This window comes from Haemaphysalis longicornis, unplaced genomic scaffold (assembly GCF_048455015.1).
Source record: "Haemaphysalis longicornis isolate Haplotype H1 unplaced genomic scaffold, Haemaphysalis longicornis Haplotype H1 scaffold_12, whole genome shotgun sequence".
Classification (NCBI taxonomy): Eukaryota; Metazoa; Arthropoda; class Arachnida; order Ixodida; family Ixodidae; genus Haemaphysalis; species Haemaphysalis longicornis.
In genome coordinates this window covers 41366487-41384506 of record NW_027526225.1, presented here as the reverse complement: position 1 = coordinate 41384506, position 18020 = coordinate 41366487, and the positions used below count along the sequence as shown (strand labels likewise).

Below are 18020 nucleotides of genomic sequence, written 5' to 3'. Positions count from 1 at the left end.
TCCGTGGGCTGCGCCGGTCGTACTCGTGAAAAAAAAAAGACGGCACACTGAGGTTCTACGTTGACTACCGGCGATTGAACAAGATCACCAAAAAGGTCGTGTACCCCCTGCCACGAATCGACGATGCCCTCGACCACCTCTGCCATGCGAGGTACTTCTTATCGATGGATCTGAAGACAGCCTACTGGCAAATTGAAGTGAACGAGAGAGATCGAGAGAAGACTGCATTCATAACCCCGGACGGCCTATACGAGTTCAAGGTGATGCCGTTTGGGATATGCACGGCACCAGCAACGTTCCAAAGAGTCATGGACACTGTGCTAGCTGGCCTGAAGTGGCACACCTGCCTCGTATACCTCGACGACGTTGTGGTATTCTCCCGGACTTTCGACGAACACCTCGCAAGGTTGCAGTCGGTACTCGTCGCCATCCGTACCTCGGGGTTAACGCTGAAGCCTGAAAAGTGCCGCTTCGCGTACGAGGAACTGAAGTTTTTGGGCCATGTCGTCAACGCCGCGGGGGTCCTGCCTGACCCGGCGAAAACTTCAGCCATAGCGAACTTCCCAAGGCCGACAGGTAAGAAGGGCGTGCGCAGATTTCTTGGACTGTGCACATACTACCGGCGCTTCGTCGCAAACTTCGCACGCATTGCAGAGCCGCTCACGCGCTTGAGGAAAGATAGCACCCCTTTCAGCTGGGAAGACGACCAAGAAAAGGCATTCTGCGAGCTGCAAGAACACCTACAAAGGCCGCTCGTGCTCGCTCATTTCGACGAAAACGCCGAAACGGAAATACACACGGACGCCAGTGATATAGGCTTGGGTGCCGTCCTTGTTCAAAAAAAAAAAACAAAAAAAACAAAGCGGGTGCCAAAACGTAATCGCCTATGCCAGCCGTGGTCTGTTGAAGGAGGAGAAAAAGTTCTCTGCCTCCGAAAAAGAGTGCCTGGCTATTATATGGGTCATTTCAAAACTTCGCCCATACGTGTATGGCAGACCGTTCAAGGTTGCAACAGACCACCATGCGCTGTGTTGGCTCGCCAATGAAGTACACATGCAGCGTGTGATTTCGACTTCGTCCTTGATGCAGGACATTGTAATTAAAGTTGGAGAAAATCCACGCCGATCAATCGATGATTGCGAAATGTTAAGTCAGGAAATCAAGAACCAATCATGAAGCATTGCTCCAATACAGTGAAAAAAATACAGTTTGACAAAGAATGATGTTAATTCGGGCTTTAGACAATCCTACGACTGTAGGCGCTCGTCCACTCATACGATGAGTGATGGGGCCGGCATAAGTACTCGCCAAAGGTGACGACGAGGGGTGTAACACAAAACCTATATCGATGGTGCAGTGTCGACGAATGCGGTAGCAGGTGCGTAGTCCATATAAACGTCTAGCAAGCTGTTCCTGATAGGTAGGGTTAATACAGAATTTTGTGGTGTTGTCGTGGATACAGTGTCACCTCCAACTGCGATCCTTAGTTATCCTGAGGGTAGCTCTAAATGGGGCCGGCGGCAAGAACTGGTGAGGTTGTGGCGAACGGGACCTGCGACGTTGCGGCGACGGGGTGCGGTGGTCCAGGAGAATTCGGGTTGCGTCATCGTGAGCCTGAAGATGAGGGCGAGGAGAAAACCTTTTGCGACCGACCTACAGGCAGCCGTATCTGAAAAATCGTAATCGTGATGGCAGAAATTGACAGCTGTGGCAGTATCTCGTCAAGTGGCCAACACGACGCAAGCTGTGAAATCATATAAATCTGTCGTCAGGCGTTCTCCATCCAGTCGGCAGGGTTTTTGTTCGAGTGGTAAAAAGCTTGAGTGTAGGTTGCTCGGCCACGGCTAACCGTTGGAAAGGGCTCGGATGAAAGTTCTGTCGGCATACGGTGCAAACTGACTGAACCCCCAGCCCCCAGCTTCGCATTTTGTTTCCTCAGGAAGGCTTCAATGATTCGTACCGACAGCTTGAATATTTCAGTATTTTAATGGGAAAGAACGGCACAGATCATGGCTTTGAGTCCCCTTCGTTGTTTTGATGCTATACATTCGGGCGTAGCAGTGGCCACGCCGGGTGAGATGGAAGGTAGACGGGCAGGTGGCAAAAGGTCTTTGCAGTGCGAGGTGGAGGTCGTATTTGAGAAAGGGGTGAACTGCGTTTTGATGCGGCGGCTTTCGGGCTATTGGATAGGGGGGCGATCGTGTATGATATGCTCGAATCTGGCACAGTCTTTGCAGATTTGCAAGTGTAAAGCGTTACTGGCAATCGCTTTTATTACGTGAGTACAGGGTTTGGATACGACGACAAGTGCTGTACTAGACCAGGACAAGAGTGCTGCCTTTAGTTGTTGATGCTTGAGGAACCTGGCGCCCGCAGTTATCTCGCACGCCCCACCAAGATGTTACGGAGGAATAAAAATAAGGTCTGAGGTATTTGCGGAAACAATGAAATCCTTGGAAGACCGAAGCTCGCGATAGTCGAGTAGGCTCCATTTGCTATCTTTCGGCTCTCTTCTAATGCACCGGCGGGCACGATTGGCATTCTCTCTGTATTGGCTCGTCGCCAATTGGGTGTATAACCAAGCTGCTTTGATGCATATTCTAGCTTCATAGCTCAAACCGACAATATAGTGTAACGAAACACCTTGTTTCGTGTGTTTCATGTTTTTGCCTAAATACACATTTTGCCTTCCAGCTAATACCGTGTGAAGATGGCAAACTGCCTGTAACTGGCTGCGGAAGCCTTGCGTGTCTAATGAGATTTGCTGCTGATTCTGCAATTTTGTTTCAATATCACGGCCATAGCCACAACAGTGCACACTTCTGCAAACATTTTATGCACGTTGCCGGTACCGGGGTGTTGTACATTACTGTATGTATACAAGTCTGCACCCCTTCTCTGCGACTTGGCATAATGCCCAACATGTTATTTTGGGAGGATCCCTCCAGATATTTACTTTACCTAGTGAGGACTGGAATATTCTTCGAGGTGATGAACTCACGTGTATGCATAAACCTCGGCACTTAGGAACCCAGGTAGTTTACACCACCTTCCCATCTGAACCTTCTGTAGTGAATGGTAGGACAAGCTCCGTGCGTCATATTTCAGCCAGAACGTCCTTTTCGTATGCCTTCCGTACGAAAGTTTTTGTTCAAACATTTCTGGAAAGAAAACCTTTTGAAATATTTTTATGACGGTGCCCGCACGAAAACATCGCCATTTTCTACAATTTTATTTCGAGAGCCGAGGTGTAGTACGCAAAATCAAGCTGTTTAGTTCCCTTTTATTCAATCGAATTAGTACAGACTGAAAAAGCCCTCCTTTTTCTCAAAAAGATACAGGACACCTGAGAGACTGCGATGACTTTGCATGCGTGTGCATCTTGGCTTCTAGCTGAGCTGTGAGCGCGTTAGCTAGGAAGACGGTGTGTGTTTATGCTATGGTCATTAATAATAGCTGAATGGCCCATGAGCCTCTGGAAGCAGCTGTCATTGTCAATGGCAAATCCCCCTGATATGGCATGGGATATTGAGTGGTTTCTAAGCTTAGGTCGCAGCCAAATTGGTATTTCTTAATTGGAGATGAGCTCACGGCAGCTAACATTAGGTACTCGAGATTTTGGTGGTGAGAGGGTAGCATGTTGACGCCACAGCCAAACGAAAACTCGTGAATTGGAACCACGTGATCATCTTGTGGCTTGTCACCATTATTGACCAATCGACGAGTTGTGTTTGAAAACAAGTGATGCAAAAGGTGAGGCTAACAAAAAAAAATTTACAGTCAGGAATACAAGTCAGCTGTTTTAAAAGAAAAACCATCCACGGTATACAACACTTGCCGTAAGTGATGATAAAAAGGAGGCCATCGCGTCTAGTTCGGCTTTGATGAGAGGATTTAGGCAACACACAGCCCAACAAAAATCGGTTGCCTGGTTCGGCTGCCAAATAAAATTTTGCTGATGGTCCCGCTTACGGGCCTATGGGCACGGCGCTTTTTCGCCAGGCGGGCAAATTAGTGCTTCAGTGATCACGCATTCAACAAATGGAAAGGGGAGGGCTCGGTGGTGATGTATCTGCCACGCGGACTAGGTCTCGGGATGTTGCCGATTGACAAAGCTAGCTGATGCAATATGTTTACGACGTTAGTGACCACTGATTACTGGCGGAGGGGGTGGTGAGCAGTTATTCCAAAACTTTAGGAGAACGGTAAAATCTAAACACCGTTCAGGTATTCAGGCGTTGGGTGGTTGACACGAAATAATGCTGTAAATAAACAACTTAGCCACTGCCGTACGACAGCTATCCCGAGGTACATAACCTGCGCGCCGGTACTATATTCATGAAGGAGTTGCGAACGATAGGCGTGGGGATTGAGCATAGGATGCATGGTGGTGATGGTGGCCCATAAAGTGGCGCATACCCACTCAGGGGGATTGGCCAAGAAGATTTTTTTTCATTAAAAGAACCAGATAAGGCAAAATAGTACAGTCGAAAAAGGAATATAGTGCGTAGATTGAAGAGAAATATAAAAAGAAAGAGGAACGAGAGTGCCTGATGAGAATCGTGTTCTGCAGCACGAGCTTCCACTATATGGCTGTCCACCATAACCCAGGGGGCAACTCATTACCATTCAAATTGAATTTCACTTCTCGCCGTAGTGCGTGCGTACTGCTCTTTTGATGTGACGCCGCCCCCCGTCAAATGTATGCACGCTACACCAGTCCGTGGTGCTCCCCAGTTTTTAGATCCAGAAGAGCCTGATATTAGTGCATGCCACTTCTTTAGGAAACAGCATTTGAAGCTATCGTCAATGGTATATATTATCAAGTCTATCCGAGTTCTCTACTCAAAACTTTGTCTTGTGTGCAGAAACAAATGAAGTGGTCAGACGGGGACGCTGATTGGCCTGGCAGGCTCGGTGATCACCGTTTACACACTCAAGCACAATGCTCATGCGAAGAAATGAACTGTTGCAAACGCGTCTCTGTCCCACTGAAAATGAAACCAAAACCACTTTATTGGGAACTGTTTTGGTGCAGTGACATTAAGGAACTAGCTCCTCCCCACAGGCGCTGTCTCCGTCAGAGTATAGTGGAGGGTTTCACAGCTGCTTCACCGGCCCTTGGTCCCCCCCTCTTGGAATAATGGCGAACCGGCTGGGCTTCCCGTTCGTGTCCCTAAGCGCAATTGAAACGACAAAATCCGCTCATCCAGTAGATATGGCTAGACAGCAGACTGACGTCTCTTTAACAAAAGACACCTTAACAATTCACGGTGCGCATAGTCTTTACTTGTACTCGTGGTAACTCGGCTCAGAAATGTAAAACCTGAGCGAATAATCCTACAGAGCACACCGAATGTCGAAATGTTAAAGGAAGCAATTGCGCTTACATATTGGGGGTATCAATTCCTGCCGCGAAGGCACTACCGCTTTTAGAGGAACAATTGGGACCAGACTTTCACTTTTGTTCTATTAGGTAAAATATTGCTAGTTTAAATACTGTATGCACCTGAACTGCTCTCTAACGTGCAGGCAAACCAGCCTCATTGATGTTACATGCCTTTTTAAAACTAAGGATAAAAGTGGCATAATTATAAACTCGGTTACGAGTCAAAAGTGCCAAGCTCACAATGAGGCTGGTATTGTGTAATCGCGTTAGTATTATTCTCCGCCCACCTGCGGCGGTGTCCCAGTGGCTAAGGCGTTGTGCTACTGAGCGCGATGACGCGGGTTCGATTCCCGGACGCGGCGGCCGCTTTTCTGGTGGAGCGAAATGCAAACACGTCCGTGAGTACGAGCTTTCGTCGCATTTTAAAGATCCCCGGGTGGCCAAAATTAATCCGGAGCCCTCGACTACGGCGCGCCTTATCGCCTGCGTTGCGGCGGTGCGTTAAACCCGACAATTAATCACTTATGCTCTACCCATAGAATCGAGTTAATACCATAATTCACATAGTTCTTATAATGACGTCCATAAGCATTGGTTTATCCGCAGAATAATAAAAGGAACTTCGCACTCGTGCACCTACCCTACTGGCAACAGCGTCGACAAGCCCTCGACTACGGCGCGCCTTATCGCCTGCGTTGCGGCGGTGCGTTAAACCCGACAATTAATCACTTATGCTCTACCCATAGAATCGAGTTAATACCATAATTCACATAGTTCTTATAATGACGTCCATAAGCATTGGTTTATCCGCAGAATAATAAAAGGAACTTCGCACTCGTGCACCTACCCTACTGGCAACAGCGTCGACAAATCGAAAGGGGCGACTTTAGTTGTGATAGCTTTGTCAAAGCAACCTAAATTAGTTACCCGGCAGCGGCACCTTCTGTGAGCTAAACTTTGTTAGTATTAAACCACAGTGCTCCTACCTTAACTTGTGACATTAACTTCTATGATAAAATGTCTTTTTAGAAAGCAGCCAGTTCATTTTTAGCACAAATAAATCAACAGTTAGCAGAAAAATGCGTGTTGGCAAGTAATGAGTGCTGTACAACATGTAAAAACGCGTTCAACGCTTGCCTCAGCCTTTTAAACATTTGTGTTTTGCGTGTTTTTAGATGCAAGGCATCTCTTTAACTCGCCTTGTCCCACGTCATTGTCACGGCGTAGTCCGCATCACTCCCCCATTCTCCTCGCCGCGGCAGCTGCGCGCTCCGCCGCTCTCACCGCAGCGCCATCTGTGCGTCAGCGCGTAGCTTGCGCTCGGCTGCGCTCGCTCACGTCGCCGTGCCAGCTGTGCGTTAGCGCGCAGCTTGGGCTCGGTAAAAAATTTACACCATCTTCCCGCGAGGGGAACCATGGGGTAGATGCGACGCATCGGGGGTGTACATGCTGCGTAAATAGGATACACAACAACAGCAATCCACACGCTGACATCGCTAACATAACGGAAATGCAATGGCAACCCCCGATACGTTGCATCTACCCCATCGTTCCCCTCGCGGGAAGATGGTGTGAATTTATTCTTTTTAGAAATAGGATTTTATATAGCGTCATTTTTTGCGCCTTTATTGCACTTGTTTTGGCCCTGAGTCCTAAGTGGCACATCAATAAAAGGAAAAAACATATACTGGGCAACTATTAGATTGAGTAACAGTGGTGATTGGCTGACGGATATAGATGACTAGCTCTCTCAACCATGTTACTACACTCAATGCGTATAAACGTAAAATCCAGTGTGCTACGAAGCTGCAGTGCTGTATGACAGAGGAGACTGTTCATACTCCATCATCGAGACGCCAAACACGCGAAATTTGAACAAGTGACTTGATAAGAATCAGCAGTGGCTTATCTCGGCTATGCCAGAATGTACGTAGCGTGAGCTGAGGTTCAGCTGGTTATTCTTGTGTTTCTGGTTGTCCAGGATTATCTGAATATCTTGCTTACTGTTGCTAAAACGATTTCCAAGCCAAGCCAATCCAACCTAGTCCAGTCCGGTCCAGTCCAGTTCAATCCAGTGCAGTCAATGCTCCTCGCGCATGGCTCCTCCGGCAGCACAGCTCTCCAGGAGCCACGCGAAACGGCTGTCAAGGGGCTCCGGCGCAGCGTCAGACTTGGCTACTGCGCAACGGAGGAGCGCAGCTAGGCACGAGCCGGCACCAGTGTGGCTGCCGCGGCTGTGACGTCACTCCTGTGGAATGCGGGGACCGGCGAATGTGCAGACTCAATTCTCTACACACCCGTACAGTTGGATTGGATTTTAATCCAAAACAACTCAATTTAATCCAGTCCAATCCAATTTAATCCAATCCAATCTAAGCCAATCCGATCCAAACCAATCCAATGCTCCTCGCGGTTGCGCAGAACGGCCCTTCACGGCCCGCGCGAAACTGCTCAACCTCGGCCAGTGTAGCTTACGCTACAAAATGGCGGGCCCATGTTTGTGTAGTCTGGACGCGGCGCCTCCAGTGGTGATGTCCCAGGAGTGTCGGCTGGAACGGCGTAAGACGATCAGTGACTTCGTATATGGCTTTCCTCAGCGTCATTTTTTCCCGGACTGAGTTGCTTGAAATCCTCTAAGGCATCAAATCACCCGTGTTCGCTGTAAAGAGCGTCTCACTGCCTGACTTCAATACTGGTTTCAAGTCGAAGACAAAAACCTGTTGACGAGGACAATCCTGATTAAGCTAGAGGTCAAGGTCAGTCATCGTCCATGAGATACGTGCTCGACGCGATTACCGAAATCCCAGTACTTGCGTCCCACGAAGATCGAAGCATAAAAATGTTTTTTTTCACCTTCAAGATAAATAAACGTTTATCTCCCTCTCTCAAAGCAAATATTGTAGACTGTACTAAATATTAACCAGTGGACAGAAAAAATGTTCCTCTAAATTTATTTAAAATTTTTCAATTTGCTTCTTGGTGTTTACGGTTGAAATTACACGATTTATTCGTACAAATAAATCGTACTGTTTGCGACGCGACAGTTTAAATGGTTCTTTAAAGAGAAAGGTTGCAAATTTACATCAGTCAAGCCTAGCCGCACTTCGTCGAGCGCGTCACGCACGATGTGTAATTGCCATGAGTGAATATCATACCCCCCTTGCATATGCACTTCCCGCCTCGCATCGGGCAGAACTTCCTGTTTCCACTGCAGCTGCAAGTTATGCAAGGACCATCATTTTCTTCTCCGCTCCTGTAAAAGAATAACTGTTATTAATACAGCGCATCATTCGCCTTGGTGTTCACTCATTCTAAATGAAATAGAAGAATGTAAGCCAAATAAAAAAATTACACCATCTTCCCACGTGGGAACCCTGAGGAGATGCAAAGCATCTCGTGTTTGTACGAGTTTGCGCGGTTTTGCACGGAGTTTGCACTGCTCGACGTTGGCGTTTCGAAGCGGCTTCACGTTCTAGAAACAAGGAATCCATTGCTCGACGGCGACGTTTTGAAGCGCTGTCGCGTTGACGAACGGCATCCGGATCCGCTGCTCGATGCTGGCGTTACGAAGCGGCTTCGCGTTATCGAAGCGCGGGATCCGCTGCGCGACGCTGGCGTTTACGTTCTGCGTCGCAGGCTCTCCTCTGCGCAGCCTTGTCTTCAGAGGTGCTCGCGGTTCTGGAAGTGGACTGGTTGTTGCCGGTTGAACGCGTGACAGCCAGTTCACAGCCACAATCGTTGGCGGCCATTGTCAGCTCATCGGACGGCGCAGCGTTGTCTCGACAGAAAGCAGCAACTGAAGGATGAAGCGGCGCGGACCTGGTTATCTGAATCAGGAGAGGAGGAGGGGAGAGGAGGAGCAGCGGGCATTGGTAGTGCGGAGAGGGGGAGAGGAGGAGCAGCGCGCGCGCTATTGCACAGGTACTGTGGAGGGGAGGAAGGGAGAGAGAGCGGCGTTATCACAGCTGTTGTGGAAAGGAGGAGAGGTCTGGACGCTGGATGACGCAGCCTCGACTAAGATATGCTATGCATCTAAAAAAGAAATGTTAAAACACCTAAAGGGCCTTTGAAGACAACATGCAAGTTTGTTTCATTCTAACAATACGCTCCTAAGAACAACACTGGCCACAATTTTAACGCAAACTTCACTGAAGACAGCTATGCAATCAGAAAAAAATAGAGTTGTGATGCGGCCCACTAGATTATTTCCCGCACTAGAACCAACGACGCATTACTGGCAGCTGCGCCACTGGCTAAAGCCGGCAAAAGCAAACGCTCATTAGGCAGGGCTTATAGGCTTGGTGAACCAGCTATTTGCGTTTTAATTGAAAGCACATTCTTGTTAAAAAAGTAAGAATGGTGGATAAACAACAAGAGTTGCGAACGAACAGGCCAACATCTAAGCAGACAGTGCGGCAATTTGACGGCATATTCTGCCGTAGACTTCCGTCAGATGCGCTGGTGTTCCAACACAACACTGACCAACTGACATAAGCAGCAGGCCCACGTACGCGCCCATGGTGGTACAGCCATACGGTATGGGTTAGAAAAAGTTTAATATAAACCCTAACAAAAATTCGCCAGGTACAGTAGTCCTATCAGAAGGAACGTGCGAATACTGGTACTGATGATGATGATGATTATGATGGTAGGCGGCTTCCATTTTGTAACGGGGTGGCGTTGCACAGCGAGTTCAATCGTAACGCCAATTTCAGTCACCTCGGCAAAAAAAAAAACCTTTATGAAATTTGTGGGTTAGTCTGACATCTTTCTTCATATGTCTTTCTGGATTATTCTCTGCTCTTATCTTAACAACAATACAACCTTATTTTACCAATCTCTACTGCCTGACGATTCCCTTTTCCGTTACCCTAAAGCCAAGGGCTTCCTGAAGCCGGATGTCTCCCTCACCGAGGACTGGACGAATACCTTTGTACTCCGTCACAATATGTCGCATGGTTTCTGGCTCCCTGCCGCAACCAGCGCATAGTTCTTCCTCTACCGGCTCCCGGTTAAGCGTTTTTGTTCTCAAGCAACCTGCCCGGGCTTCACAAAGCAATGCACTCTCCTATGTATTATTAAGGAAGTTTTCCCTCTTGATCTCCCGCTTCCCGATTCTGTATACGTCTAAAGACTTCATTGGGCCCATTCTATTTATTTGAGGTCGCTGTCTCTAATTCTTTCACTTCATTTTTTTATTGCCTCGGCCGTTTCCCCGGCGCTCCTAGGTTTCGTATATTTAGTCCTGAGCCTTCTCGTTCTTTTGCTCTACTGTGTGTCCTCGGTTCACTGGCTTTGCAGCGCCTTCTATGAAAGTGTAGAATAAACTAAATAACCAAACCACTACCTTTGAGAGGGCTGCTTGAAGGCCTCCCTGAAATACGTCGTTGTCGAAACCACTCCCGGTCAAACCGACCAATGAATGCCGAGAAAAAATTTGGGCTGGACTTACAGGTGTGGCCTCGCTCTCGCTAACAAGAAGGAGTTTCCTCCTCTCAAAACCCCTCCCTCCTCCCTTCCCGGCAACATCAATCAAAACGCCGAGACTCGCAAAGAGTGCGCGAATGTGCAGAACTGAAAAAAAAACTCACAGAAAAGCAAAACACTCAGATCCAACTGCAGAACATGCAAATCAGGGCACTGATGGAGAAAATAGATGCGATAGCTAGCGATAGGACTGTGGCTGGGGCAGTCAAACCAACCGAAGCGTCTGGAGACGCTAACGTGAAGCGCAAAGTGCCACCAAGGGACCCGCCCTCGCCTCGTATCACGCGAGGAAAGGCGAGCCCGTCCATGTCGGCCCAGCCGAACCTAGAGGAGATGGATGCCGAAACCGGGGGGCGCGATGAGATGGCGGCGCCACAATCTAATCAGAAACAGCAATGCCGCAAGGGGGCGACATGGCACCGATCTTAGTAGCCATCAATCCAGTCACGGAATAGTATGGCGTCATGCGAGCCGAACTGCAAGCTATGGAAACCCAGCTTAGAGGCACGTCAATCAAGTAAGAGCGGCAAGCCACCAACATGGCGGCATTGACCGCAAAGAGCCGGTTTGCGGCTTTGAAAAAGGGTCGCACCAGTAAAACCAAGGAGACGGTCACGAGCAGGCGCGTCCCCGTAACGACTTCAAACGAAAATAGGCCCAAACCGTGTGAAGATATCCTGTGGGGGAGACAACGTTAGTTTACCTATGTATTTGAAGGGGCATCCGCAACAAGGCTGCCGAACTTCAACTACGTATTGACGGCCTCGACAAGAAGCCGTGAATGTGTAACGTTATTGGGTTACTCTAACGAGATCACATTATAGGAGACGCACGGCAAACCCAGACCCCCATTGCACGTGTCCTACACGTACCAGACGGAAGAGGGCACGGCAGTCCTGGTGCTCAATAAAGTGGTAGCAGACCAGCACCTCATGGCGCAAGAGGGCTGCGAGCACACCCTGGTGAACATCCACACGAGAACCATCGAAAGCAGCGGCAACCTGTTCGTGATGAGCGCGCACTGCTGACCGTCGCGCAGGAAGTTCGGCTTTGACAAGACGGTGAGCCAAGCGGAGCAGTTGGCGGGGAACAGGCTGCTCCTAATATTCGGCGACTTCAACACCCCGAACACCACATGGAGCTACAAATGTCAATCCAAACGCGGAAAGGTCCTCGTGAAGGCGATGGCGTACCAGGAGATGGCACTCGTCAACGAGCCGGGTGTTGTGACTCGAAGGGGCTGTGGGTAATCTGTGGGAAATGGCCCCGACGGAAAGAGACGCGAAACCCGGCATCCATTTCAACGAGCGTCGTGTTCTTTTCTAAAGACAAAGCCAAAGGCACTGCACGCGCTGCATACTGCACGGAGATTCCTTCGTCGTCCTCTTCCTTGCGTGACTCCTTCGAATCACGTGACAGTTCAGTGCGAGCTTCAAATAGAATTTACAACATCCTCCATGCCAGGCAAAGTTCACTCGCCCTACTCCAACGGGCACAACAGCGGTACTGGTCTAGTCACTTTCCTACCTCCTGCTAAACCTACCTTAAATGTTGTAACATGATTATCCTTGGATAAGTACATCGTTGGTATCTAGAATTTATAACGTCTTCCTTCCTGCGCGCCCAAAAAAAGTTCACTCGGACACAACAGCTGCACCGACGCACACTTTGCACGTAGAGATTGCACTTTCCACGCACAGTCGGTCCGTCGTATCGCACGTCGTATCGCACGGGCCGTCGTATCGCACGGGCGATACGACGGCCTCAACAACGACGTACAAGGATATCTACCGCGTGCGAAGAAGGCCCACCAGCTTGCGAAAGTCTGTACAACTCACGAGCGACGGGTGGATGCCTGCCGCTACAACCTGCAACGCCGAAACGCTGAGTATCACCTGTGTAATGATGTGTGGGCTTGGAACGCTATTCGACGACGCGGCACAGTGAGAAGCTCCTCCGACGGTATTCCGTACCCTAAAAAATTCAGGCAAGTGATGGCGAACTTATCCACGAGGTTGTCGTCGACGGTGACTCCGGCATATTACGGTTGCACAAGCACCTTGAAGTCCTCCACATGGTTCGCCTGAGGCTTTACTAGGCGAGATAATAAAGTGGTTTGACTACCGCTATATTTTAACATAAATTAAACTATCACATGGGTTGCTGCCGCCAACCATGTCTAGTGTTTTTTACATGTGCTTTTGTTGCCAGCGTCTGGCCGCTCTGTCTGTCTCATCTACGTTGGAAAGAAGCACGTGTGTCCCTCTTATTTCCATGCTGCACAGGGAAAGTGTTCCGCCCTGCCGTCACATGGCTACAATGCTGCTCTTTGCTCTCGATGTATTTCGACTGTTCGACAAAATAGCGGGCGCAAAGGTAAGTAAATGTTCGTATGGTAAATGCCGCGTCATTTGATTAGCTGACACTCGCTGACGCAAGTAACTTCGTTGACTCTCCTTCATTGCATGTGTCATCTTTCATTTCTTAACGGAGCCCAAGTTCTCTCCAATAAAGTTTGCTCCCCAAAGAAACCTTCGTCGTATTTGACTACGTGATATATTACTCACCGTTTTTGTAGCACCTCTTGGATAATGAGGTCTACAGCTAGATATACGCGCTAGGGCCGCCTGTAAATTGCTGAAGCATCCTTGATCATAACACGAATAGTATCAGTTGAAAATGAATGTTCTGGGTAATATACGCTTGTATGTCTTAAATGTGTCAACGGCCTGGTGCGACGGAACGTCTGACGCAATTATTGAGTTGATCGGTTGTACCGTTTGACATGCCTGCATGGCTGAAACTAGGTCTGTAGTCTGCAAGGGGCTAGCATCCATGGCACGAACCTCCTAAGTGTCGAAAGGGCACAGCGCCACCACCCAAATTCTGGGTGGACGAATTTAGGTTCCCCATCTGAAGTTGGGAAACAACGTACATACTGATTTCGGTAAAAGTACGAGCGGAGTGCGGAAGAGTGACGTTTGGCCGAAGCAGCACGTCTATAATGGCGGAGAAGATACAATCGCCTGTTGAAGACTGCCAGCTTAACGACCGCCACACGTTTATAAGAGCGTTTGGTGGCAAACGGACATTCTCTTGGAAGCCCAAACGGTGCTCGTGAGTGCCATCGGAAGAAGAAAGCACAAGCCGGAGAAGTCGCACATAGCGGTGTATTGCTGCGGTGTTGTTCGAATGGCAATCAAGGCCAAGGATAATTATGCATGTAGGTTTTTACAAACACTGGGAAGAAAATGACACCACCGTTGCCAGCAATTTGTATTCCGGCGCGGCACACTCCGACAACTGAAGCTGTGCTCCAGCCTAATAATTCGAACAAATTTTTGCACAGGTGGTGCTATTACTTTGCGCGGACGATGGCGGTGAGATGAGCGTATTACGCACATTTGACGACTTGCGACTACGACAACCTGAAATAAAACGCAAGAAACAGTTACGTCTACCAGGATTCATACTAATGTTTAGCAGTCAGTAGAAGGTTTCTGAGCCAGGTAACAGATGCAGCTTCAGCTCCCAAAAGGGCATTGGTAAGTTTTCCCCAAACATGTCGAGCAGGCCGGAAATGGCTTCGCTGTGGAGACGGTGAAATGCGGCTGCATTGCGAAGTCTGAGCATTGATATCGAAGAAATAGTGACTGCGTAGAGAAATTGAAGGTCCTGGTAGTCAGGGTACTGTGCAGAGAAATAGTCGGAACACGAAAACACGAGGTGACCGAAGTAGCGGCGTGCCACGTGTTTAACGCGGAAGCAGAAACATTTGGACTTTCTGTCAAGAGTACGCCACTCTTCGGGGTTTCTGCTTGAAAACGGCGTACAACGTACTGAGAGAGACCGTTATAAAGAGTAAAAAGTGTGAAAGCGTTTGGCTTGAACAACAAAGCATATATTACGAGCACCGTGGCTTGCCACCTCTGTCCGTACCGAACATTGTCTGAGAGAGATGAAAGCACACGTGCATTCTGGTTGAGTGGTATACTCGCAAGAAGAGGCAGCAAATGTGTAAGGCTTTTGTTTTGGAAACACCACTAAGGCAAACTCACAGTCGTTGCTGAGAAACACATCGGCGCTCACTCAATCTCAAACTCACACGGAGCGCAAAACTGCGAACTGACTCGGGCTAGAAAATCACTCGGGCTCAGAGCTCAAAGTGAACTCAGAACTCAAATGGAACTCAAAACACAAATGGACTCAGAACGCAAACGGTCTCAGAACTCAGTCGCGCTCGAAATTCAAACTATACTCAGAACTGACTCGGGCTCAGAACCCCTAATTTTGAGTCAAAACTCGAAATGAACTCCGAACTCAAATGGACTCAAACCTCAAAATGAACTCAGAAATCAAAAATGGATTCAAAACTCACTCGGCCTTCGAACTTAAAATGGACTCAAAACTCAAACTGAACTCAGGAATCAAATGTACTCAAAACTCAAAACGACCCAGAACTCAATCGACACAGAACTCGCGATGCGTCGGAACTAGAAATGGACTCGTAATTCACCAGGGCTAAAACTTCACTGGGGCTCAGACGGACTCAGAATTCAATAGCATTCACAGTTTTTAAATTTCACGCGTGGTAACAAATTATACGGGTGGAAATTCGTGTGCTCGAATTCTTGCATTCAGTATGACCTGATCTCGTAACTCCTGTGAGGTCAGAAACAATTTTATGCCGATGTAGTAAAGCTATACTTGCCAGGCTATGATAATTAGCGCCGCTTGTAAGCAAATGTCAGTATATATTGGATAGGAAACTCTTGGCATAGCCGGCGTGTTTATGTTTATGACAGAGAGGCTGCTTGTTCGATGGTGCGCTTGGGCCCTGGGGAGAAACAAACATTGGCCGAGGTCATAGGCTCTCGCTTTGTTGTTCATTTACATCGAAGCTGTTTTTGTTTAGGGTCCCGTGCATTCTTGTTCTGCATCCTGAAAAAAACGCCTTGGGTCAAACCCAACTGTTCCCGCGAGCCTCTGAAGTGCGAGACGTTCATAGATATGCATTTTTTTATTGCGATAGTATGCCCTTTGGCATAAACGCTATGTCACAAGTATAGATTAACTCCCGTTTCGTGAGGAAACGCAAGGAAGGAGCGATGATGGGGTCCCGAAATCCACCTATGAAGGTCAGGTGGACAGCCAGGGTGGAGGCCTGTGCCGCGAAGGCCTCTTGTTCTTGCCGCTTCCATAAAGGGCACGTCCTCAGCAAATGTTCAGTATCGGCATCTTCGGCAGGAGCCATGCAAAAGGGTCTGTTTTGTGTAAACGGGGCATGGTAACGTTTTGCCCACTCCTGGGTAACAGCGCAAAAGAGGGCTACATCAACAAGAAGTCTTCGCAGCAAGACCTCCTCCCAGCGAGCGAGCCTGCTTGGGAGGTCCGTTCCACACGGTGGAATTAGAGCTCGTGTGGTGCGACGAAGATCTTCTCTCCTCTGGAGAAACTGTCCTGGTGTATCTAGAGTCAGTAAAGGCAATGGTCGTGGAACGAATGCAGTGTGGCAGGCACCATCCGCCGCAACGTGAGTGGGGAGAGAATTTTGTCGGACCCACGACAGCCGGAGAGGGCAGGGGTACGTATCCAGTATGTCATGAATGTCTCTTGAGATAGCTGAGTGATTACGTACTCGACGTAAATCACGTATGGGCGCCCTGGAGTCTGTGTAAATTTGTAAAGTAATACCTCCAGAGCCTTGATGAAGAGCAGGAGTTAGTGCTTGCAAGCGGTCTCGGATGGCCGTTAGCTCGGCCAGCATAGACGGCATGGTGCGGCGTGTTTCGTAGAAGCACGTTTGGCAAGACTCCGGTTGGGAAGGACATTGTAGTGTTGGGGTCACCACGTCGTCTTTGGCCCCAGCGTCCACAAATGCCTGCACCACCTTGGGTTGAGACGCAGCCGCCAGCTCTTGCGCGACCGTGAAACGCGTGTCAGAATGCCGGTTCGATCGATTGTGCGTTAGTGGCCTGTTGTTGGTCACCTGAATTTTGTTTGCGTGCTTCGTTGCTAACCGGCGGCTGATTCCGAAGGAGGTGTCCGCCAGGAAACAAAGTTTAACGCGGCGGGATGATCACAAAAGAACAAATTGGAAAGACGTAATTCAACATTTTGTATTTGACATATTTTGTCGTGTTTAATTAGGGGACGGGCGTATAGTTCGGATGCGAGGGAGTTGAGGACGCCGAAAATATTCGAGTATGCGAGACCCTGCTAAATGGTGTCGTCCACTGATTCTCAAATGTGAATTAATATTTTTGCCCTCCAATACAGACCATGTACGAAACTCAATAACGGTGGGGACTGATAGTCACAGTGCCATTTTCTCTAGTTAAAATCCTTTGTCAAGTAAGCCTTTATGGTCGCCAACATTCACAGAGTGGAATGAAAGATTTTTAAATCCGTTTTGTGAGTTGTGTTCCAATGGTTTTGGTGGCTCTATGAGCAAGCCGTGTAGTGCTCCGTAGGCTTCGCGGCATAGCTGCGTGCTGTAAATTGTGCACCGTTTCGCCGTGGTGGGTTCAAAGCTCCGAAATCAACACCGACTCTTCCCTGCACTTCTTGCCGTATTTTGTGAATTCCTCGTTTCTGCGTTTCATTTTCAAAAAACGCCGGTATTACGGCTGCGGGAACAGATCTGGGACTCCTCAACGCGTCGTCGGCTGGGCTTCGTGCTCCGGCATCCGCCCCCCCCCCTTCCCCCCTCTGAACATTTCTTGAATTTTAGTGAACTACAAATGCACGTTACAGGGAAGTATTATATATCTAGTCACCCAGGTGCTCGCGGTGGTGTGAGCGCTTTGCTCGGAGTCACATTATCTCCGATAAAGAGACCCATATAAATGTACGTACGTGCGTACGTGTGTGCGTTCGTTCGTTCGTTCATTCGCTCATTCACTCCCTCGTTCGTTCGTTCATTTATTCGTTCTTTCCTTTGCTCGCTCATTTACTCGTTCGCTCTCCCCTCGTACGTCCGTCGGTCTCTCCGTCCGTCCGTTCCTTCCTATGTCTCTTCGTTCGTCTCCTTGTTTGTACTTTCTTGCATGCTTGCGTGCTTTAGTTACTTGACGAAGGTTTGCCTTACCGCTAAGCAAGGAAGGTGGTGAAGAGGAAATGGATCGTGCCTTTATACGATCGG

General features: G+C 48.7%; 1 long non-coding RNA gene across 1 annotated transcript in view; it reads right to left on the bottom strand.

Moving 5' to 3' along the window:
- Positions 1 to 8304: 8304 nt before the first annotated feature.
- LOC144161930 (uncharacterized) overlaps positions 8305 to 18020 on the bottom strand; it is an 89559-nt gene continuing 79843 nt past the window's right edge. Inside the window, exon 4 of the long non-coding RNA XR_013320534.1 lies at positions 8305 to 8642. This is a non-coding gene — a long non-coding RNA (uncharacterized LOC144161930). The remainder of the gene's footprint in view (positions 8643 to 18020) is intronic.